The sequence below is a fragment of the Coregonus clupeaformis genome, chromosome 15 (genome assembly GCF_020615455.1).
Source record: "Coregonus clupeaformis isolate EN_2021a chromosome 15, ASM2061545v1, whole genome shotgun sequence".
NCBI classification, from domain to species: Eukaryota; Metazoa; Chordata; class Actinopteri; order Salmoniformes; family Salmonidae; genus Coregonus; species Coregonus clupeaformis.
Window position 1 is genome coordinate 60906271 of NC_059206.1, and position 24401 is coordinate 60930671.

The following is a 24401-nucleotide window of genomic DNA, read 5'->3' on the forward strand; positions in this document are numbered from 1 at the left end:
GTACGCGTGGCTGCATGTGTGTGTGTGTTGCATTTGGTCAAGTTTACGGCACAATGACACAAGTCCTTGCATGTACCGTAATGGCTGCTGTTCTTGTCAAACAGATGGCTGATATCTGTGTCTGCCTGTCAGCATACATTGGAGCGGGGGTGGGGGTGGGGTGGGACAAGTGGGGACACCATGGCCCTGGATAGGGGGAAGCTAAACTAGCGTGAAAATGCCTTCCGTCACGGATTACCAAGGCAGAGCTTTTCATTACCTGTCTTTCCTAACGGGATATTTATGGCGGCGGGTGATGTCGGGGAGGCGGCGGGTGGTGTCGGGGAGGCGGCAGACACATGCAACTCATTTGCCCGACGAACGGATTCCGAAAATGGGGAGAGAGAATGAAGAGGTCGGCAAATGGTGCAGAGAAAAAGAGATTGGGGGGAAAATGGCTACCCTGATACGCCATGTTATTATCCATTTCACAGACATATGAGTCTGCTGACGGGCTCAGGGAAAATTGTATACAGGGTTTTTTTTTCTCCAGAGGGGTTGTGAGTTCAAGAGGAAGGATAGGAAGGATATTAGGGTGAGTCTTATGGCCAGTCATAGGATCTACTTACACAACACATAACGATGAGAGGGAATTCTGTATACTGTATATGTTCCGAAAGCTTTGAATAGTAAGAAGAACGAGAATGTTTTCAGCATTCTTCTGAGTTGACACGTACTCTGTGTAACTTCCACTGAACACACACACACACACACACACACACACACACACACACACACATACACACACACACACACACACACACACACACACACGCACACACACACGCACACACACTCGCCTACACAGGCACCCCCATCACCACAGACACTCAAAGGGGATGAAACTGAATGTCACGCAGAGAAATGAAAGTCAAACATTCTCCTTTGTTTTCGCAGATGTCGCCCGCTTTTCAAAGGCCCCTCTGGTATTTTGGGTGTCTACCCAATGAAAGCCAATGCATAATGAACAGAGGCCCACAGTGGTAAGACACAGTACACACACACACACAGTACACACTCCCTCTTCCTTGCCAGTTTAGCTGGAGCAGGGCAGTAAGGTTGGGTCTGAAGTTACTCAGTCGAATCGCTGATGAGCAATTAGAGTGGTGGCGGCGAAGCAGCCCGGCTCACAGGAAGTGAGCAGGAAATGTTTGTGTTTAATAAAGAGGAGAAGAAAAGTGGGGGGTGATTTACACAGCCGCCCTCTTTCATGTCTGGGACCAGCTGCTATAGCTACCGCTGGCTTTTCTGTGGATCTTTTCAGGATGTTTCAGACACTGCTCGGCTTTCTCTATGTGGACCTCTCCACTGGCTGGCTAACGTGTGGGTGTCACGTTACATATTACCCAGCATGTAGATCCCTCTGTGGAAAGGGTTCTACCTGGAACCAAACATTTTCTACCTGGAACCAAAAATGTTCTACCTGGAACCAAAAAGGGGTTCTTCAAAGGGTTATCCTATGGGGACAGTCGAAGAACCCCTTTTGGTTCTAGAAAGCACCTTTTTTTTTCTAAGAGTGTACTAGGACACAGGGAGAGCATAGTCATAATACTACCCATCCATCTCCAAACAACCGTGTCCTCCATTTTCCCTCCTCCTCGCATGGCCACTAGTCTGTGTGTGTGTATGCAGGCGCATGTGAGAGTGTCTGTGTGTGTGTGGTGCAATGTGTGAGTGTGTGTGTGTGAGTGTGTGTGTCTGTCTATGTGTGTGTGTGTGTGTGGCTGCCCCCCCAATCAGAGGAGCTGAGGACGGCCCAGTGCCCTACGCTTGGAGGCAGCCATCTGTCAGCTGACGCTCAATCGCCGCGGCAATCAGAACGCTCCGCGGCGCGCCCAATCTGTTCCACCACAGGTAGGGCAGCAGGAGGTGCCCATCGCTCTTTCTCTCTCTCTCTCTCTCTCTCTCTCTCTCTCTCTCTCTCTCTCTCTCTCTCTCTCTCTCTCTCTCTCTCTCTCTCTCTCTCTCTCTCTCTCTCTCTCTCTCTCTCTCTCTCTCTCTCTCTCTCTCTCTCTCTCTCTGTCTCTCTCTCTCTCTCTCTCTCTCTCTCTCTCTCTCTCTCTCTGTCTCTCTCTCTCTCTCTCTCTCTCTCTCTCTCTCTCTCTCTCTCTCTCTCTCTCTCTCTCTCTCTCTCTCTCTCTCTCTCTCTCTCTCTCTCTCTCTCTCTCTCTCTCTCTCTCTTTCCCACACACTTATTTTTCTCCTCTCTCCCTCGCTCTCTCTCCATCCACCCCCCTCTTTTCTCTCACCTCTCCCACTCACAGTCCCTCTCTCTATCTCTCCCTCCCTCTTTCCCTCCGTCTCCATCTCTTCTTCCAACTCATTACCGTTCCCAGCTGCCACAGTATGGGCCTTCCTCCTTAGTCTTCAGTCACCTTTACATGGGAAATACAGGAGTGTTCAGTAAGCCTGTCACAATGGTGACCTGCATATCACCAGCTTTTTATGAACCCATGCTTGACTTTGAAAATAAATCTTAGAGGGTGATATGATAGAACTCATTTTGTCACATATTACATTGTTTCTTCATGCAATATAACCTATTGTAGTGTGTTCCTCATGCATAAATATATTATCCAGAAGTCTGGTCCCATATTTGGTCTCAGATCACTGTGTATATATATATATTAGCGAGAAAAAAACATATGGAGGATTGGAAGTGATGCAGACAATTGCATTGATGGAAGTTCCAATCTATCTGAAATATTAAAGCTGATCTACCCCCTAAAATAAAAATAAAGCAACAGTAACCATACTACTACTGTACCGTCAATGATGGTGATAGAAATACAGAGAGAAAAGGGTCAAACACAAAACAAGCAGGCTGGAGACTCCCCCTCTTGGCGTGGGCCTCATGCCTCATGTCATCATGGCGGCGGGCAGCGTGCTAAATGTGGCGCATCAGAGGTCACTCTAGTGTGCCAACCATTCCATGCTAAGCCGTGCCATGCCAGGCATGCCTCTCTCTCTCCCTCTGTCGCTCTATCTCTGCATCTCTCCCAGTTGGCAGTTGGCCTGGCAGTTAATCTGATCAGAGCAATGCTAATGGAGAACGGCATCTCTCCCAACAAGCAGTGCCTGGCCGAGGAGCCTGCGGTGGCGGAGGTGACATCCGGAGCTCTCCACCTCAGATGAATAATAATTGAAAGGGCCAGAAACAGGGCTTTGAGGGACTCCGGTTGGCTCGCTGCTACTCATTAAGCCATTGGGTTTTGGGGGTCTGAGAGGGAGTGAGGGGGGCGAGATAGGGTGTCAAGTATGGAGGAAGGCAATTTCGGAGGGGCTTTGTTGTTGCATGCCAAGTTATTATAGAAACCAAATCCCTGATGTGTAAATTATCTAGATATGAGTTATGGGTTTATGATGATAGTGATGATGAGGTTGTTAATGGGGATATAAATATTATTACTAGTAGTAGTAGTAGTAGTAATAGTAGCAATAGTAGCAATAGTAGTAGTATTACTATTATTATTATTACGATTATTAATATTATGACTATTAGTATTATTATTAGTAGTAGTAGTATTATTAATATTATAATTATTACTATTATTATGATTACCGCTGGCAATATGGCATATAACAATAATGCATCATACAGCATCATGACCCATGGTGCCCAAAGAGAGTAAATACTGACCCATGGTGCCCAAAGAGAGTAAATACTGACCCATGGTGCCCAAAGAGAGTAAATACTGACCCATGGTGCCCAAAGAGAGTAAATACTGACCCATGGTGCCCAAAGAGAGTAAATACTGACCCATGGTGCCCAAAGAGAGTAAATACTGACCCATGGTGCCCAAAAAGAGTGAATTCTGACCCATGGTGCCCAAAGAGAGTAAATACTGACCCATGGTGCCCAAAAATAGTAAATTCTGACCCATGGTGCCCAAAGAGAGAGTAAATACTGACCCATGGTGCCCAAAAATAGTAAATACTGACCCATGGTGCCCAAAAAGAGTAAATTCTGACCCATGGTGCCCAAAAAGAGTAAATTCTGACCCATGGTGCCCAAAAATAGTAAATTCTGACCCATGGTGCCCAAAGAGAGAGTAAATACTGACCCATGATGCCCAAAGAGAGAGTAAATACTAACCCATGGTGCCCAAAGAGAGAGTAAATACTGAACCAATATTTAATTTAGCAAAAAATAAATGGGTAAAAAAATAACAGTTTGAAAACTCCTGAGCTATAGAACTCTGGGATGTTCCTGAAACATGTCTGGAGTCTGATCACTGCAATCGCTCACTCAGTATTGTCCGAGGCAGGCTGGGTAGACAGCTAATTCAGCCCTTTTAAAAGCAAATTGCCCAGACAGAAGGAAATCAATGTCTTCTACCTTCAGCCCAACAACAAGACAATATATTTTTCTCAGAGTGGACAATCTTGTGGAACCTTCACCTGTGATTGCGAGTGGATGCTTAGAAGCTGATGTATTTATGTTGGATATATTGATTATATCACGATTATTATTATATTATTTAATTGATATGAATAATTCAAAATACTATATTTCTCGTTTTTGTTAAGGCATTTGTCTGATCTCTTGTACAAATCCCATTGTAGCACGATTAAGCTTACAGACTATAATTACTTGATTCTATCACTTCTTTCATCTCCACCATTCCTTTTCATGCATTTTCCCTCAGTCTCGAAATGAAAGATTACATCATCACAATTGTACAAGCAGGAATAATAACTCCCTCGCCCTTCACTGCAAAATCATAATAATCTCCTTTAAATGCCATAATGTCCGGTAATGTCTTCAGCAGTTTGTGCAAATAGATTCGGAAAGGGCAAGGTGTCAGATAAGAACGAATTGAGAGAGAGAAAAAACATAGAAATTAAAAAGCTGCATGCAGTCGGTATTATGCATGCAATCTTCTCTCCCCCTTTGACGATCTGAGCACAATGACCTTCTGAATCTCATTTGACGAATAAAAGAGGACCGCCGTTCAATGACAACCAATGAGGTGACTCATGTAGCTGAACAAAGCAAATTAGTGCCTGTTCTCTCCCTGCAGGCTTTGACTCCATCTTTGAAATCTCCCTCTTATTGTTTTTAAATGGCTCCTGGGGCACAGAATCACAGTCCTGTTTTATTAAGCATCCTGGAGAACAGAATCACAGTCCTGTTTTATTAAGCATCCTGGAGCACAGAATCACAGTCCTGTTTTATTAAGCATCCTGGAGCACAGAATCACAGTCCTGTTTTATTAAGCATCCTGGAGCACAGAATCACAGTCCTGTTTTACTAAGCATCCTGGAGCACATAATCACAGTCCTGTTTTATTAAGCATCCTGGAGCACAGAATCACAGTCCTGTTTTATTAAGCATCCTGGAGCACATAATCACAGTCCTGTTTTATTAAGCATCCTGGAGCACAGAATCACAGTCCTGTTTTACTAAGCATCCTGGAGCACAGAATCACAGTCCTGTTTTATTAAGCATCCTGGAGCACAGAATCACAGTCCTGTTTTATTAAGCATCCTGGAGCACATAATCACAGTCCTGTTTCATTAAGCATCCTGGAGCACAGCATCACAGTCCTGTTTTACTAAGCATCCTGGAGCACAGAATCACAGTCCTGTTTTATTAAGCATCCTGGAGCACAGAATCACAGTCCTGTTTTATTAAGCATCCTGGAGCACAGAATCACAGTCCTGTTTTATTAAGCATCCTGGAGCACAGAATCACAGTCCTGTTTTATTAAGCATCCTGGAGCACAGAATCACAGTCCTGTTTTATTAAGCATCCTGGAGCACATAATCACAGTCCTGTTTTATTAAGCATCCTGGAGCACATAATCACAGTCCTGTTTTACTAAGCATCCTGGAGCACATAATCACAGTCCTGTTTTATTAAGCATCCTGGAGCACAGAATCATAGTCCTGTTTTACTAAGCATCCATTGTGCCTGAGCATTGTGCTCTTTCCCAGAGCAGGTAGCCTGATCCTAGATCTGTTTGTGCTGTTTTGCCAACTATTTGTCACTCATTGTTATCCACATTTGACAACAGCACAAACAGATCTGGGATCAGGCTCCAGAGCACAGTGTGGTGAGCTATGTTGACCCATCCATAGTGGAAGAGAGAGCAGTTAAGCAGCCCTGCTCCAAAGCATGTGTGGGAGAGGACAGACAACATAGAGGTTTGAAGGGAAATACCTATTTTACAGTGTTTCCTGAGATTATGTTGAGAAACACACACACACACACACCCTTCCACCCACAGCCCCCCCCCACACACACACATACTGCACACACACACACACACACACACACATGCACACGAACACACACACACACACACCCTTCCACCCACAGTCCCCCCCACACACACACACACACATACTGCACACACACACACATGCACACGAACACACACACACAAACACCCTTCCACCCACACAACCACCCACACACACTCCCCCATCCCACCCCACATACACACGCACACACACACTCCACATCTCTCCAGCTGTGAGGAATGATTTACCTCAATATCACCCTGAGAAAATGGAACATGAACCGACAGTCATTTCCTAAATGACTCATTCCACATAGCCAACACAAGGATATGTATACTATACAAATGGAAAAACAATGAGGCATCACATAACATTAGAGTGTAGGCTACAGCATAGCGGTCATGGAGGGCCAGCTCTGATGATGGTAGGAAGGAGAGAAAACCAGGACTGGATTCAGTGAAACTCTAGGGTTTGTTGTCCTTAGCATGCGAAGGAACACCCCCTTCCTGTGTGTGTGTTTGTGTGTGTGTGTGTGTGGACGTGTTTAACTATTCTTGTGGGGACCAGAATAGTAAACAAACAAAAATGTACCAACTGGGGACATTTTGTTAGTCCCCACGAGGTCAAATGCTATTTCTAGGGGGTGTAGGGTTAAGGTTAGAATTAGCGTTAGGGTTAGAATTACGTTAAGGTTCAGGGTAAAGAGCTATGGTTCGGTTTTTGGGTTAAGGTTAGGGTAAGGATAAGAGTACGTGTTGGGGTTAGGTCTAGGGTTAGGTGTTAGGGAAAATAGGATTTTGAATGGGACTGAATCTTGTGTCCCCACAAGGTTAGCTGTACAAGACTGTGTGTGTGTGTGTGTGTGTGTGTGTGTGTAGCCACCACCAAGCATTCTGTTGTGGAATGGGTTAGCTTAGTCCCTGTGACTGTCAACATTTGTGGACATGGATGGCTTCAGATGGTTGAACCAACACCAGAGCCTGCACGCTTCATATCTCTCTCTCTCTCTCTCTCTCTCTCTCTCTCTCTCTCTCTCTCTCTCTCTCTCTCTCTCTCTCTCTCTCTCTCGCTCTCTCTCTCTCTCTCTCTCTCTCCCCCTCCCCCTCCTCTCTCTCTCTCTCTCTCTCTCTCTCTCTCTCTCTCTCTCTCTCTCTCTCTCTCTCTCTCTCTCCATCCCTCTCTCCCTTTGGCTGAAGTCAGGGTAGCTTGACTGAGAATTCCAAAACACACACAGTGGAGGACTTCTACCCCCAGGCCAGATGGTAACAATGGGTTCCATGATATAAAGTTGGGACTGTTTGCTTATTTAATGTCTTAAACCTTTAACTCCCTTTGTAGTGCATGGACCAGTGCACTCACCAGATGTGTAGGAACTAAGGTCTGTTGGACCAGCCCATTGGAGTGTGTACACAGTCTGACCTCTGACGGCACATACAGTGCCTTGCAAAAGTATTCACCCCCCCTTGGCGTTTTTCCTATTTTGTTGATTTACAACCTGTAATTTAAATGGATTTTTATTTGGATTTCATGTAGTGGACATACACAAAATAGTCCAAGTTGATGAAGTGAAATTCAAAAAAATGGAAAAGTGGTGCGTGCATATATATTCACCCCCTTTGCTCTGAAGCCCCTAAATAAGATCTGGTGCAACCAATTACCTTCAGAAGTCACATAATTAGTTAAATAAAGTCCACCTGTGTGCAATCTAAGTGTCACATGATCTGTCACATGATCTCAGTATATATACACACCTGTTCTGAAAGGCCCCAGACTCTGCAACACCACTAAGCAAGGGGCACCAGCAAGCAAGTGGCACCATGAAGACCAAGGAGCTCTCCAAACAGGTAAGGGACAAAGTTGTGGAGAAGTACAGATCAGGGTTTGGTTATTAAAAAATATCCGAAACTTTGAACATCCCACGGAGCACCATTAAATCCATTATTCAAAAATGGAAAGAATATGGCACCACAACAAACCTGCCAAGAGAGGGCCACCCACCAAAACTCACAGACCAGGCAAGGAGGGCATTAATCAGAGAGGCAACAAAGAGACCAAAGATAACCCTGGAGCTGCAAAGCTCCACAGCGGAGATTGGATTATCTGTCCATAGGACCACTTTAAGCCGTACACTCCACAGAGCTGGGCTTTACGGAAGAGTGGCCAGAAAAAAGCCATTGCTTAAAGAAATAAATAAGCAAACATGTTTGGTGTTCGCCAAAAGACATGTGGGAGACTCCCCAAACATACGGAAGAAGGTACTCTGGTCAGATGAGACAAAAATTGAGCTTTTTGGCCATCAAGGAAAACGCTATGTCTGGCGCAAGCCCAACACCTCTCATCACCCCGAGAACACCATCCCCACAGTGAAGCATGGTGGTGGCAGCATCATGCTGTGGGGATGTTTTTCATCGGCAGGGACTGGGAAACTGGTCAGAATTGAAGGAATGATGGATGGCGCTAAATACAGGGAAATTCTTGAGGGAAACCTGTTTCAGTCTTCCAGAGATTTGAGACTGGAACGGAGGTTCACCTTCCAGCAGGACAATGACCCTAAGCATACTGCTAAAGCAACACTCGAGTGGTTTAAGGGGAAACATTTAAATGTTTTGGAATGGCCTAGTCAAAGCCCAGACCTCAATTCAATTGAGAATCTGTGAAATGACTTAAAGATTGCTGTACACCAGCGGAACCCATCCAATTTGAAGGAGCTGGAGCAGTTTTGCCTTGAAGAATGGGCAAAAATCCCAGTGGCTAGATGTGCCAAGCTTATAGAGACATACCCCAAGAGACTTGCTGTGACGATCCCGGCTGTCTGAGTCGGGTCCTGTCTGGTGACTAGTGTTCCTGCTCGTATTCTCCAGTTTCCCGAGGGTTCGGGAACGCTCCGGGGAGCGCTCTGGTTTTCCGCACCTGCATCCCATCAGCAATCTGCACACCTGGTCCTGATCATCACCCTTCTTAGGCTCTGGGCCAACATCCAGTTCCTGCCGGATCGTTAGCCATGAACAGTATGTTTGTCAGCGTATCAGCCTTTGAGTTCTAGCGTTAGTTTTGTTGTTTTGCACCTTGTTGATTTGCTGTGTACTCACCTCCGTTTTGTTCTGTCTGCAGTCTCTCACCCGGAACCTTCACCCAACCTCTGCCTGATGGTCGGCGGCTGCCGAGCCAGTACCGGACCAACCACTGCACCCTCAACAACCCATCCACGCCACCCGCTCTGTTCCCTGGATTATTCAGCTTCACTCGGACTCTATAAATAAACACTCACCTTTGTCTCACGTACCGTGTCCTGGTCTGCTTCTGGGTTCTGGCTTAGTTAACCGTGACAGAACGATCCGGCCAGTAATGAACCCAGCGGACCTGGACTCTGTTCGCCATGCTATTACCCAGCAGGAGAAGATGTTGGGCTATCATAGCACGGTACTACAGGAGATCGCGTTGTCAGTTCGGAACCTTTCTACCGGTCTGACGGAGGTCCAGAACCAACGCAAGTGTCCGGTGGAGGATCCACTACCGGTTTCACCCATCTCGCCTGCCGCTTCTGAAGCTGTGTCCATCCGTGAGCCCAAGGTTCCGACGCCGGATAAGTATGAGGGAGAGCTGGGAAGATGCCGTTCCTTCCTTATGCAGTGTGGACTAGTGTTCGATCTACAGCCCTACTCTTATGCCACAGACAAGGCTAGGATAGCCTTTGTGATTGAGTTGCTGCGTGGTCGAGCGCTGGAGTGGGCTTCAGCCGTTTGGGAACGACAGGATCCCTGCATGGCTTCATACCAGGGGTTCACGGCCGAGATGAGGAAGCTCTTCGACCATTCCGTCCGAGGGAGGGACGCAGCTAGGCGCCTGTTTTCGCTTCGCCAAGGAACTCGCAGCGTGGCCGACTTCGTGATCGAGTTCAAGACGTTGGCTGTGGAGAGTGGGTGGAACGAGGAGTCTCTGCAAGCGGCCTTTTACCAGGGTCTGTCGGAGCAGCTCAAGGATGAGTTGATCTCCTATCCGGAGCCTAGTGACCTGGACAGCTTGGTAGCTTTGTCTATTCGGGTGGATAATCGAGTCCGAGAGCGAAGGAGGGAGAAGCAATGGGTTCCGTCCAACCGATCAGCTTCTCAGTTCCCAGTCGGGTCGGGTGGTGGACCAGAACACGTCGATCATTCTCCTCCACAATGGATTAGTGGAGAGGTCCTCTCTCCCGATTCTGAACCCATGCAAGTGGGGCGGCACGGGTTAACCAAGGAGGAGCGTCAACAGAGACGTCAGACCAACTGCTGCCTCTACTGTGGTAGCTCGGGACATTACATCTCCACCTGTTCCCGGCGGTCGTCAAACTGCCCGGCTCGCTAAAGTTGGGAGGACTTTTAGCGAGCCAGTTTCAACCTCTCAGTACCTCTGTCAGACCCCGTTTCCGGCTACCCTTGTGAACAGGAATCAGAGCTTAGCGCTTAACGCTTTTATCGATTCAGGTGCCGATGGAAGCTTTCTTGATGCCGAGTTGGTGGAACAGCTGGGGCTTTCCAAGGAGCAATTGCCGGAAGCCATTGAAGCGACCACTCTGAACGGCAGTAGTCTGGCACGTATCACGATGAGGACTGAACCGGTTAAGATGCGGTTGTCGGGGAATCATTCTGAGATGATTTCATTCTTCATTCTGCCGTCTTCCCATGTTCCTCTGGTCCTTGGATACCCCTGGCTGAAGGAACACAATCCCACGTTCGATTGGGTGACGGGCAAGGTAACGAGTTGGAGCCTTGATTGTCATGCTAACTGTCTCAAGACTGCCTGCCCCCATTCGGTTCCCAGTCAGGTGATTGAGGCTAAACCCCCAGATTTGTCCCTGGTTCCCGAGACATATCACGATTTGGGGGAAGTTTTCAGTAAGCAGAAGGCTCTGTCACTCCCTCCCCACCGACCCTATGATTGTGCCATCAACCTGGTCCCTGGAGCTGTCTACCCCAAGGGAAGGTTATACAGTATCTCCCGACCTGAACGTGAGGCGTTGGAGACCTACATCAAGGAGTCCCTAGCTGCTGGTCTCGTTCGCCCTCGTCATCACCCCCTGGGGGCAGGATTCTTCTTTGTGGGTAAGAAGGATGGCTCTCTTCGACCGTGTATTGATTATCGGGGGTTGAATGACATCACGATCAAGAACAAGTATCCCCTGCCCTTGATGAGTTCTGCCTTCGACTCCTTACAGGGTGCTACGGTGTTCACCAAGCTAGACCTACGCAATGCGTATCACCTGGTCCGGATCAGAGAGGGGGACGAGTGGTTGACGGGTTTCAATACACCGATGGGTCACTTCGAGTATCAGGTGATGCCGTTTGGACTGACCAATGCTCCAGCGGTATTCCAGAGTATGGTGAACGACGTCCTGAGAGATATGATCGGTCTCTTTGTGTTTGTTTACCTGGATGACATTCTGATCTTCTCGAAGGAACCTTCCGACCACGTCCAGCATGTCCGGCAGGTGCTGCAGCGATTGTTGGAGAATCGCCTGTTCGTGAAGGCCGAGAAGTGCGAGTTTCACGCCCACACGACATCCTTTCTCGGGTACATCATCTCCAGGGGAGAGATTAGGATGGACCAGGGGAAGGTTAGAGCGGTTCTGGAATGGGCCCAGCCCGGTACGAGATTGCAGCTCCAGAGATTTTTGGGGTTTGCGAATTTCTACCGCAGATTCATCCGGGATTACAGCCGTGTGGCCGCTCCGTTAACTGCCTTGACTTCCAGCATCAGGACCTTCAAGTGGAATCCGGAGGCGGATCGAGCGTTTCTGGATTTGAAGAGGCGATTCACCAACGCACCGATTCTCTCTCAACCGGACACGGCCCGTCAGTTCGTCGTTGAAGTGGACGCGTCTGATGTGGGAGTTGGCGCCATCCTGTCGCAGCGATGCTCCACGGACAGTAAACTCCATCCCTGCGCCTACTACCTCTCGCCTTTCGCCTGCGGAGAGGAATTACGATGTGGGTAACCGGGAGCTTCTCGCGGTGAAACTTGCCTTGGAGGAGTGGCGCCACTGGTTGGAGGGGGCGGAGCAACCGTTTATTGTCTGGACGGACCACAAGAATCTTGCTTACGTGCAATCGGCTAAACGTCTCAACTCCCGTCAGGCCAGGTGGGCGTTGTTTTTCGGACGATTCAAGTTTGCCCTGACGTTCCGACCTGGATCTAAGAACGGCAAGGCGGACGCCTTGTCCCGGATGTTCTCCAAGACGGAGGAGAGTGGGTCCAAGACCGAGACAATCCTCCCCCGGAACTGCGTCGTGGGAGCAGTTATGTGGAAGATTGAGGAGGAGGTGCTGGCGGCCCTTCGGACTCAGCCCGGTCCCGGTAACGGTCCACCCGGTCGGTTGTTTGTGCCTGAGTCGGTTCGTCCTGCTGTCCTCAAATGGTCCCACGCAAGCAAGATGGCTTGTCACCCTGGCGTGGCTCGGACTATGGCGTTTCTTCGCAGACGCTTTTTGGTGGCCTGCCATGGCCGAGGATACTCGGGGTTTTGTTGCTGCCTGTCCAGTGTGTGCGCAGAATAAGAGTACCAATCGGCCCAGCTCTGGACTACTTCACCCCCTTCCTATTCCCCGGCGACCATGGTCGCATCTGGCCCTGGACTTCGTCACGGGGTTGCCCGCCTCTGAGGGGAACACGGTCGTTCTGACTATCGTGGACAGATTCAGCAAGTTCGCCCACTTTGTGCCAATTGCCAAGCTTCCCTCTGCCTCGGAGACGTCCGAGATCCTGGTTAGGGAGGTTTTCAGGGTCCACGGTTTGCCCAGTGATATCGTTTCCGACCGTGGCCCTCAGTTTACCTCTGCTGTCTGGAAGTCCTTCTGTTTGGCCATTGGAGCTACGGTCAGTCTCACATCTGGTTTTCACCCCCAATCCAATGGTCAGGCGGAGAGAGCCAACCAGAAGATGGAATCAACGCTACGCTGTCTGGTCTCTTCCAACCCCACCTCCTGGGTTTCTCAGTTGCCTTGGGTTGAGTATGCCCACAATACTCTTCCTACATCTGCCACTGGGATGTCTCCCTTCCAGTGCCTGTATGGCTACCAACCTCCCCTGTTTCCTTCTCAGGAGAAGGAGCTCTCAGTGCCTTCTGTTCAGGCCCATATTCGGCGTTGCCACCGGACCTGGCATCGGGCCAGAAAGGCACTCCTTAGAGTTTCGGACCGGTATCAGCTCCAGGCGAATCGTCGCCGGATTCCCGCTCCCACCTATACCATCGGAGATAGGGTTTGGTTGGCCACACGGGATCTTCCGTTACGGACTGAGTCTAGGAAGTTGTTACCGAAGTTCATTGGTCCGTTTGTGGTGGAGAAGGTGATCAATCCAGTGGCAGTTCGACTCAAACTACCGAGGACGCTCAGAGTCCATCCCACCTTTCATGTCTCCTGCCTCAAGCCTGTCTTCCTCAGTCCTCTGTTGCCTCCTCCGCCTCCTCCTCCTCCTCCTCGGATGATCGGAGGTGGTCCTGCCTACACGGTGCGTCGCATCATGGATTCCAGACGGCGGGGCCGGGGTTTCCAGTATCTCGTGGACTGGGAGGGGTATGGCCCTGAGGAGAGGAGTTGGATTCCGCGGCGACAGGTCCTAGACGCAGACCTCATCAGTGACTTCTACCGCCTCCATCCTGGCGCTCCGGGAGGTCCGCCCGGTGGCGTTCGTCGGAGGGGGGGTACTGTGACGATCCCGGCTGTCTGAGTCGGGTCCTGTCTGGTGACTAGTGTTCCTGCTCGTATTCTCCAGTTTCCCGAGGGTTCGGGAACGCTCGGGGGAGCGCTCTGGTTTTCCGCACCTGCATCCCATCAGCAATCTGCACACCTGGTCCTGATCATCACCCTTCTTAGGCTCTGGGCCAACATCCAGTTCCTGCCGGATCGTTAGCCATGAACAGTATGTTTGTCAGCGTATCAGCCTTTGAGTTCTAGCGTTAGTTTTGTTGTTTTGCACCTTGTTGATTTGCTGTGTACTCACCTCCGTTTTGTTCTGTCTGCAGTCTCTCACCCGGAACCTTCACCCAACCTCTGCCTGATGGTCGGCGGCTGCCGAGCCAGTACCGGACCAACCACTGCACCCTCAACAACCCATCCACGCCACCCGCTCTGTTCCCTGGATTATTCAGCTTCACTCGGACTCTATAAATAAACACTCACCTTTGTCTCACGTACCGTGTCCTGGTCTGCTTCTGGGTTCTGGCTTAGTTAACCGTGACACTTGCAGCTGTAATTGCTGCAAAAGGTGGCTCTACAAAGTATTGATTTTGTGGGGGTGAATAGTTATGCACGCTTAAGTTTTCAGTTTTTTTGTCTTATTTCTTGTTTGTTTCACAAAAAAAAAAAAGTTTTGCATCTTCAAAGTGGTAGGCATGTTGTGTAAATCAAATAATACAAACCACAAAAAAATCAATTTTAATTGCAGGTTGTAAAGCAACAAAATAGGAAAAATGCCAAGGGGGGTGAATACTTTTGGAAGCCACATATTTACGCTACATCGATTTATTTCCTCTTACACACACATACTGAATCTGGAACACACACACACACACACACACACACACACACTTATTCGTACCACACACACGCTCGTTCTGCCAATTTGAGCTCTGGACAGTTACATCATGTATTTGTCCCAGCGTGTTACATGACCTCCTGAATTTGACTACTCTTTAGCTCCCACTCAAATAGAACTGATGCTGTGACAACAAACATCCTGTGAGAATGTACAGGTCCTAGACCTAGCACAACAACATGGCGGCACATAAGCAGAACCAGCCTCCCATCCATCTTGTGTGTGTGTGTGTGTGTGTGTGTGGGTGTGGGTGTGGGTGAGTGGGTTTGGGTGGGTGTGGGTGGGTGTGGGTGTGGGTGTGTGTGTGTGTGTGTGGGTGTGGGTGAGTGGGTTTGGGTGTGTGTGGGTGGGTGTGGGTGGGGGTGTGTGTGTGTGTGTGTGTGTGTCAGTGGGGCTTGTATTGTACGCATGAGTCAGGGTGTCTGACGAAGCGTGTAAGGACTGTTGAGTTTCTGTCATAAGACACTGCTTAAATAGCATCTCCACATTGGATGCCAACACTAACCCAGACACACAGACAGACCATGGAGGAGAGACTGGTTCTTGTCATTCTCACTTTGGCCGTGAGGGAATACATTCATGCGTTAGCCTACTGACACTGAAAATAAAAACATTGAGTAAAATACTTCCTTTTCATGCTGAGCTACTGAGTGAAAAAAAATAAAGATTATGGGTACAATAAAGCCATGAACTAGCTAAGCTGGGTGATTAATGGTTTTAGGCGTCTTCGTGTACATGATTGAAACAATTGCCTCTTGATCCGTTGTAGCCACAGTTAGAACAACACATATGTAGCTCATGTTAGCATCATGGCGTGCCATTATAATGCACCATGGCATTTGTAGCATTTACAAGACAATACCGTAAACTCAGAGGCTAACCACAGTTTGCCCTAGCCTCCCAATGAAGTGTGTTTTATTGTGTCTGCTACAAGGAGTTCTAGGGAGTTCTTCCACACTGGTAAAGAAATGGTGCTTCTACTAACCACCGTGAGCCAGACCACTGCTATCTGTAACCCCACCGCAATACACAGTGGGTTACCAACACTGGAACATAAACACAGTACTTTCTTCTTTTCTTTTCGGTTGACAGAAGTTGGCTTTCTCTCGTTTCTCTTAGTTTTTTACGTTTTTTTTTTACTAGTCCTTGGCGGGGATCTCCCGACCTCAACATTCTGGCTCATTTCTACATACCCACAATTCACTCTTTAGAAATAAACAACGGTCGCCGTACTGAGTTAAACTACCTCCTGGAATCTTGGGCCAAACCAGAGCCCACAGGTCATAGGTTAGAGAGGTAGAAAGAAAGGCAGAGCCACAAATGGGAGAACACTTCTTCTCTGTGCTCTGTGGGGAGCAAATGGATGATTTCCTGTAGCTGATGACAATGCGTCCGTCGGTCCCCTTCTGTTGCAATTAATTTCTGCTGCTGCCACCACAACAACACAAGCTTGGTGTGGTGACGCAACGTTAGCTCAATGCATTAATTAGCCCAGCGCAATTAGCAGACGAATAAGGAGAATCAGAAGCACTTAATCAGCACACGAGGTCCCTCTTCAGATTAATTGAACAAGTGTTGCTGTCATGGGGCCCTGATTGGAGCTATGGCCATGGCTAACTCTGCATGCTAGCTCCATTAGCGATTAGTACCTGGGTGAAGGGTAGTGCTGAAAGGCTAGAGAAGCGGGAGGAACTGTTTGTTTACAGCCTCTTCCAGAGAGAGAGCGCAAGAGAGCTGTTATTAACTACCATAGCAACTAATGGGTACGCTATGGGAGCAATTAGCCACGTAGTTGGGTAGAGACGTGGAAAAGAACACGCTGCTCAGACAGGCCAACTACACACTCCGGAGGAATCCTAACATGTTATTTGAAAGCGCTTTAGGTTGTGGGCTACACAAATATTTATCAAAAACCCTGAGAAAATGTTTCCAACAGGTAAGAGTGAGACTCAAAATGATACATCTCAACAATGTATCCGTTTTTTTTCATCCATGCTTAGCCACTAAGCACTAAAATAACTAAAAGGAAATGTTCAGCGAAATCGTCAAAATAATGCACTTGTTTTGTCTCATAAATGACACGTTGCAAGGTATAAATTGAAACCCTGTATATTAAAATGTAGGGTGTAGTTTTCCGTATCTCAGTTGGTAGAGCATGGCGCTTGCAACGCCTGAATAGTGGGTTCGAATCCCGGGACCACCCATAAGTAAAATGTATGCATGCATGACTGTCGCTTTGGATAAAAGCGTCTGCTAAATGGCATATATTATTATAGAGACGACGTGGCTGGGCTTGAGCTAGTGGAACGGGTGTCAGAAGCATGTGGAACTCAGTGGGAACTCGGAACACATAATTACCTCTCAGAGGATGCTACCTGGTAGATGTAGCGATAACACATGGTTGCATTCAAACATTCCAATGGCAACACCCTTGGTGACTTAAAGGACATAGAATGCAAAATTACAAACCATATTTATGGGTGTTATAGACACGCATTGGTCCTTTTCCAATTGAGAAAAGGTTTTCTGATTAACATAATAATTTGCTGCTAGCAACTAATAGTGTAAACTTTCTTTTTTGTTTCATGTATGCTAAGTAATAATATTAATGTCAGTCACAGTAATAATTTCACACTAATTCTGTAATTATACAGTGACACTAAACCAGATGACTGTTGCCATGGCGTTAATAAGTGAGCCATACTGCCATGTGGTGTAGACAGTGGCCATGTTGTGTTCCCTAGCTATCTGTTACTTCTCCCCAGACAGTGACCATGTTGTGTTCCCTAGCTATCTGTTACTTCTCCCCAGACAGTGGCCATATTGTGTTCCCTAGCTATCTGTTACTTCTCCACAGACAGTGGCCATGTTGTGTTCCCTAGCTATCTGTTACTTCTCCCCAGACAGTGGCCATGTTGTGTTCCCTAGCTATCTGTTACTTCTCCCCAGACAGTGGCCATATTGTGTTCCCTAGCTATCTGTTACTTCTCCCCAGACAGTGGCCATATTGTGTTCCCTAGCTATCTGTTACTTCTCCCCAGACAGTGGCCATATTGTGTTCCCTAGCTATCTGTTACTTCTCCCCAGACAGTGGCCATATTGTGTTACCTAGCTATCTGTTACTTCTCCCCAGACAGTGGCATACTGTGTTCCCTAGCTATCTGTTACTTCTCCCCAGACAGTGGCCATATTGTGTTCCCTAGCTATCTGTTACTTCTCCCCAGACAGTGGCATATTGTGTTCCCTAGCTATCTGTTACTTCTCCCCAGACAGTGGCCATGTTGTGTTCCCTAGCTATCTGTTACTTCTCCCCAGACAGTGGCCATATTGTGTTCCCTAGCTATCTGTTACTTCTCCCCAGACAGTGACCATGTTGTGTTCCCTAGCTATCTGTTACTTCTCCCCAGACAGTGGCCATATTGTGTTCCCTAGCTCCCTGGAATGCAAAGAATTCTGCCAAGCAGGATATGACTGATCAGATCTAAGCACATCTTCATGTGTGATTGTCTCCTTTACAGCCACTGACTTCTGGCACGTCAACCATCTCACGGGAAAAAGAAACCAGCAAGTCTTTAAAGAGGGCCATTGTTGAAGGATTTAAAACATCATAACACTAAGGTACATCTCACAACTTGTTCTTGGTGAAGAGGCTGGAAGGTGGAAGGAAAATGCCTAGGGCCAATTCTCTGTGTTCACTCAGTATGCTGTGGTTTGAGGTTGTTCTTGTACCCGTTAATTAATGGATGGATGGATGGATGGATGGATAGATTAGATAGATAGATAGATAGATAGATAGATAGATAGATAGATAGATAGATAGATAGATAGATAGATAGATAGATAGATAGATAGATAGATAGATAGATAGATAGATAGATAGATAGATAGATAGATAGATAGATAGATAGATAGATAGATAGATAGATAGATATAAGACTTAGGGAGCACAAAGCACACTCAAACACACTCCCTGATCTCAGCCGACATCAAGGTGGAGCAGCGTACCAGGCTGGTAGAGGCAGAAGAAGAGGGTGTCATGGTTGAATTACACTACAGTAACCCCTGATCTCAGCCGACATCAAGGTGGAGCAGCGTACCAGGCTAGTAGAGGCAGAAGAAGAGGGTGTCATGGTTGAATTACACTACAGTCACATACTGTGGCATGCTGTGCAGATTAAAAACACTGACAAGGCAAGACAGGCCCACATAAAGACATTTCCTGCCCTGTTGCTTTAGGCTCTGCCCCCAACTGTCTGCTGAGTCACAGGATAAAGAACACAACTCCCCTTTTGTTTGTCAGACAGAGCAAACCCCTTGGGCTTAGAAACTCACTACCTTTTTAAGGTGAGGATGGACACATTACATGACTGACAGACACACGGACAGCTTGGCAGGAGGCAGCATAGAACGCAGTAATAACAGTTCTTAAGTTGGAGTCGCTCAGCCTGTTTTTATTTTCACAAGCTGCTATTAAGTAGATGAGATGTTCATGCTTCTGGGTGTGTTATTGTCAGTCGTTGAACTGTATCCAGGAGAGGTAAACAGTAGGTTCAGTCGTTGAACTGTATCCACGAGAGGTAAACAGTAGGTTCATGAGATGTTTTGTAGTGATGTTATCTCATCTCTCATAATAACTGTTTCCAGTGGATTGGACCGGTTTGTGTGATTGGTTTGTTGACTGAAGAACCACAGGGATTGTTACAAGCTGTAACAATGTGCACAAGCTGTATCAATGTTGGTTGGAGTAGGACATCATTTTTTTTTTTTTATGTTGTATCCAAAGTCTGCGAATCTTGTTCACTAAACAATTGCTCAGAATACTGTACCTAAATCACATCTGTACATTTAGAGTTGAACATAAATTATCTCAGTTATCCAATATCTGCCAGACTAACTGAAACTGTGTCATCTATATCTAAATAAATTAAAGTATTATAATAATCTGGTTCCACTGAAACAAGGAATATACAAACAAAGGTGAACTGTAACTTTCATGTCCCTCATACCCCCGCGGCGTCCTTCACTCCCACCACATGTGTTGCTGCTACTGAAACCCTATCCCATGTAACCAGAGAGCCCGTTAAGTCTCCAGTATGCCAGTAACCGTGCCAACCACACACCTGCTAATGCAAGCAGGACCTTTTGGGGGCGGCTGACGTCACTCGCAGGCTATCAGGGATCAGTCACACCACGTTAAAACATCCCCATTTCCCAGGAACCATTAAAGGGGGGGGGCGTTGTTCCTATATTTACGCCTTCACAGGTCAGGAACTCTGGGGTTTTCAATAAGCATTTACAGTCAGCATGTGAGGCGGTCTACTCTCATTTAGAGGTCAGCCACACATGCTCATGAATCAAATTAATGTAGCCTGATAGTATTCCCATGCAAGCAGCTTGGAGATAATGGAAACTTTTTAATGGTAGAATTTATTGGAGTTAAATAAAGTTCATTGTAGAGAGATTGACATAATGTTGGAGAGCTTGAGAGGAGTAGAGAGAGTCAACAAAATGGATGCTTTATGAGCCTCAGAAGTACAGGAAGCGTATTGATGTGTCTTCACTTGTGTTTGGTAGAGATGGGTTGAGTGTATGTCTCTGATTGTGTGTCTGTGAAAGAGTAAATGAAAGGAGAAGAATGGGAGAGAGAGAGAGAGAGAGTGTGTGTGTGTGTGTGTATGTGCGTGTGTTCGCAACTGTGTGTGTGTGTGTGCAACTGCTGTGTTCCTAACTGAGTGTGTATATTTGCTCAGAGCAGCAGCAGCCACCACTGGAGCCGTGCTGTATAATTAAGATCTCTCTGGAAGTGACAGCACAAATAGGAGGCATGACACGGTTCCCCAGCTCCCCCTCAGCTGCTTCTCTCTCTCTCTCTCTCTCTCTCTCTCTCTCTCTCTCTCTCTCTCTCTCTCTCTCTCTCTCTCTCTCTGTGGCGCTGTCACAAGACGGGACCACTGGGAGCCTGCCGCTGGTATTTATAGCGCGCCGCCCGCCACACTAAGTGATAAATGTCACCTTCACGCAGCCGCCTCTGGGGCACTGCACCAAGCCCCAAGCATCCTGCCGACAAACAAGCTGCAAGTTCTATAGAGGAAGGGGTGGGAGAGAGGTGGGAGAGAGGTGAGAGAGAGGTGGGAGAGAAGGTGGAGGGGGGAGAGAGAGGTGGGAGAGAGGTGAGAGAGAGGGGGGAGAGAGGTGGGTGAGAGAGGGGGAGAGAGGTGAGAGAAAGGAGGTAGAGAGGTGGGAGAGAGAGAGGTGGGAGAGAGAGAGGTGGGAGAGAGGGGTGAGAGGTGGAGGGGGGAGGGGGGAGAGAGGGGGGAAGATAAAACAACAGACAACAACAAACATCTAGCAAGTTACCTGCTAATTAAAACCACAGCGGAGCGGGGCCAACTTGTTACGCTGCTTCTCACCGCCGCTCCTGGAGAGAGTTTTTAGACAGAGCAATTAGTGGGAGGGGAAGGGAGGAAGAGGCTGGTGGAGCTACCGGGGGTCGTCTCCTGGGGAAACAGCAGAGTGGGATTGTGGGAAATACGGAGGGGAAGGGAGGAGAGGACGTTTGTGGGCATGCATAGTGTGCATACACAAACGTAAACATTTATAAACAATGACTTGAACATACTGTACACACATGCAGTAGACACATACCGCACACACACACACAGGCGCACACGTACACACACACACACACACACACACACACACTGTTATACACCAGCTTTGTCTGCACCAACAGAGCCAACCCCACAGCTACTGTCACTGTCAGCGAACATCACCCCCTGATATTTTCAATCGTCCTCTTTGACAGATATATTTTGGGCCCAAATGTTAGAAATGTCCTTTGAAGTAAATTGCAAGTGCAATTCAGGTCTGTGTCTGACAAGGTGAATAAGCTTGTCAGGCCTGGAGTTGAGAGGACAAGGCTTTGGCTGAGAACCCGGCTCGGCATTGTTCACATATCCAACCTAATATTATCTTACTCCCCCAGCCAAAGCTGCTCATGCAGCCTGTAGTCAATCAAGCAGCTAACCATTCAATGGCTGTGTTAATCAATGTGATTTCCTTGTCACAGAAACAACTTTACATTACAGATATTCAAGGTCTAATCGTTGTTACAATTAGTATTACTTAATCATATCAATTCAAATAATAAGGAAAGATACTTTTAAACACAAACCCTTAAACATACCAGTGTGCATTCACACATACTGTTCAATGTGGAGCAACAGTAACATAACTCGGGAAGGACATTCACATATCTGGTAACACCGTGTGACCGTGTGTGTGTGTGTGTGCCCGTGTGTGTGTGACCGTGTGTGTGTGTGTGCCCGTGCGTGTGTGCCTGCGTGTGTGTTTTGCGCGCTTCCCACACACAGCGACAAAATGGCCACTGAGCAGCTGAAATAAAACCCTGTCATGAATGTGTTGACATTGCTTTAATTCAGCCTGATACACAACACCATCCCTCACTCCTAACCCTGGGAAGAGGAGGGAGGAGAGAGGGATGAGAGTAGGGGTGTGTGGGGTGTCAACCTAACACAGCCTCTCAAAATACACACACACACCAAGTCAGGGAGAGCCGTGTATGTCACGGCCATATACTGCCATATACTGCCATATACTGTCATATACTGCCATATGCTGCCATATGCTGCCATATACTTTAATATACTGCCATATACTGTCATAACTTCCATATACTGCCATATACTGTCATATACTGCCATATACTTTCATATACTGTCATATACTGTCATATACTGCCATACATTTTAATATACTGCCATATGCTGCCATATGCTGCCATATGCTGGTCCTCTGTAGCTCAGCTGGTAGAGCACGGCGCTTGTAACGCCAGGGTAGTGGGTTCGATCCCCGGGACCACCCATACACTAAAATGTATGCACGCATGACTGTAAGTCGCTTTGGATAAAAGCGTCTGCTAAATGGCATATTATTATTTTTATTATTTATATACTGCCATATACTGTCATATACTGCCATATACTGCCATACATTTTAATATACTGCCATATGCTGCCATATGCTGCCATACACTTTAATATACTGCCATATACTGTCATATACTGCCATATACTGCCATACACTTTGATATACTGCCATATACTGCCATAAACTTGAATATACTGCCATATACTGCCATATATTACCATACACTTTAATATACTGCCATATGCTGCCATATACTTCCATATACTGCCATACACTTTAATATACTGCCATACACTTTAATATACTGCCATATACTGTCATATACTGCCCCCCACCCCCACCCCATCTTTTTACGCTGTTGCTACTCTATTAATTTTTTATGCATAGTCACCTTAACTCTACCCACATGTACATATTACTTCAACTACCTCAACTAGCCGGTGCCCCCGCACATTGACTCTGCACCCGTACCCCCCTGTATATATAGCCTCCCTACTGTTATTTTATTTTACTTCTGCTCTTTTTTTTCCTCAATGCTTTTTGGTTGTTGTTTTATTCTACTTTTTTTTATTAAAAATAAATGCACTGTTGGTTAGGGCTGTAAGTTTCACTGTAATGTCTGCACCTGTTGTATTCGGCGCATGTGGCCAATAAAATTTGATATACTGCCATATACTGTCATATACTGTCATATACTGCCATATACTGCCATACATTTTAAAATACTGCCATATGCTGCCATACACTTTAATATACTGCCATATACTGTCATATACTGCTATATCCTGCCAATTACTGCCATATACTGCCATACACTTTGATATACTACCATACACTTTAATATACTGCCATATACTGCCATATGCTGCCAAATACTTCCCTATACTGCCATACACTTTAATATACTGCCATATACTGCCATATACTGCCATGTACTGCCATGTACTGCCATGTACTGCCATATACTGCCATACACTTTAATATACTGCCATATACTGCCATATACTGTCATATACTGCCATATACTGCCATACACTTTAATATATTGCCATATACTGTCATATTGTCAGGGCGACGTGTATGCGGTGAGCGAAGTCAAGCGCAGGACACCGAGCTACTGGCAGACAAACTTTACTAGCACAGTAATATAAATACAACCAAACCTCCAAACAGGGAGGAAACAACATACGCATACACCCGAGACTGCCGACCTCACAGAAAACAATCACACACAATAACCAATGAGAGACAGGGGGTTATAAAGGGAATACAATATAACATAATGGGAAACAGGTGAAAACAATCAGGACAAACTAGACAAACACCGAAACATAGATCGGTGGCAGCTAGTACTCCAGGGACGACGAACGCCGAAGCCTGCCCGAGCAAGGAGGAGGGGCAGCCTCGGCTGATTCCGTGACAGTACCCCCCTTGACGCGCGGCTCCAGCCTTGCGCCGACCCCGGCCTCGGGGACGGCCAGGAGGATGCGGAGCAGGGCAAGTCAGATGACTCCGGTAGAAGTCCCTCAACATGGAGGGATCTAGGATGTCCCTCCTAGGGACCCAGCACCGTTCCTCCGGACCGTACCCCTCCC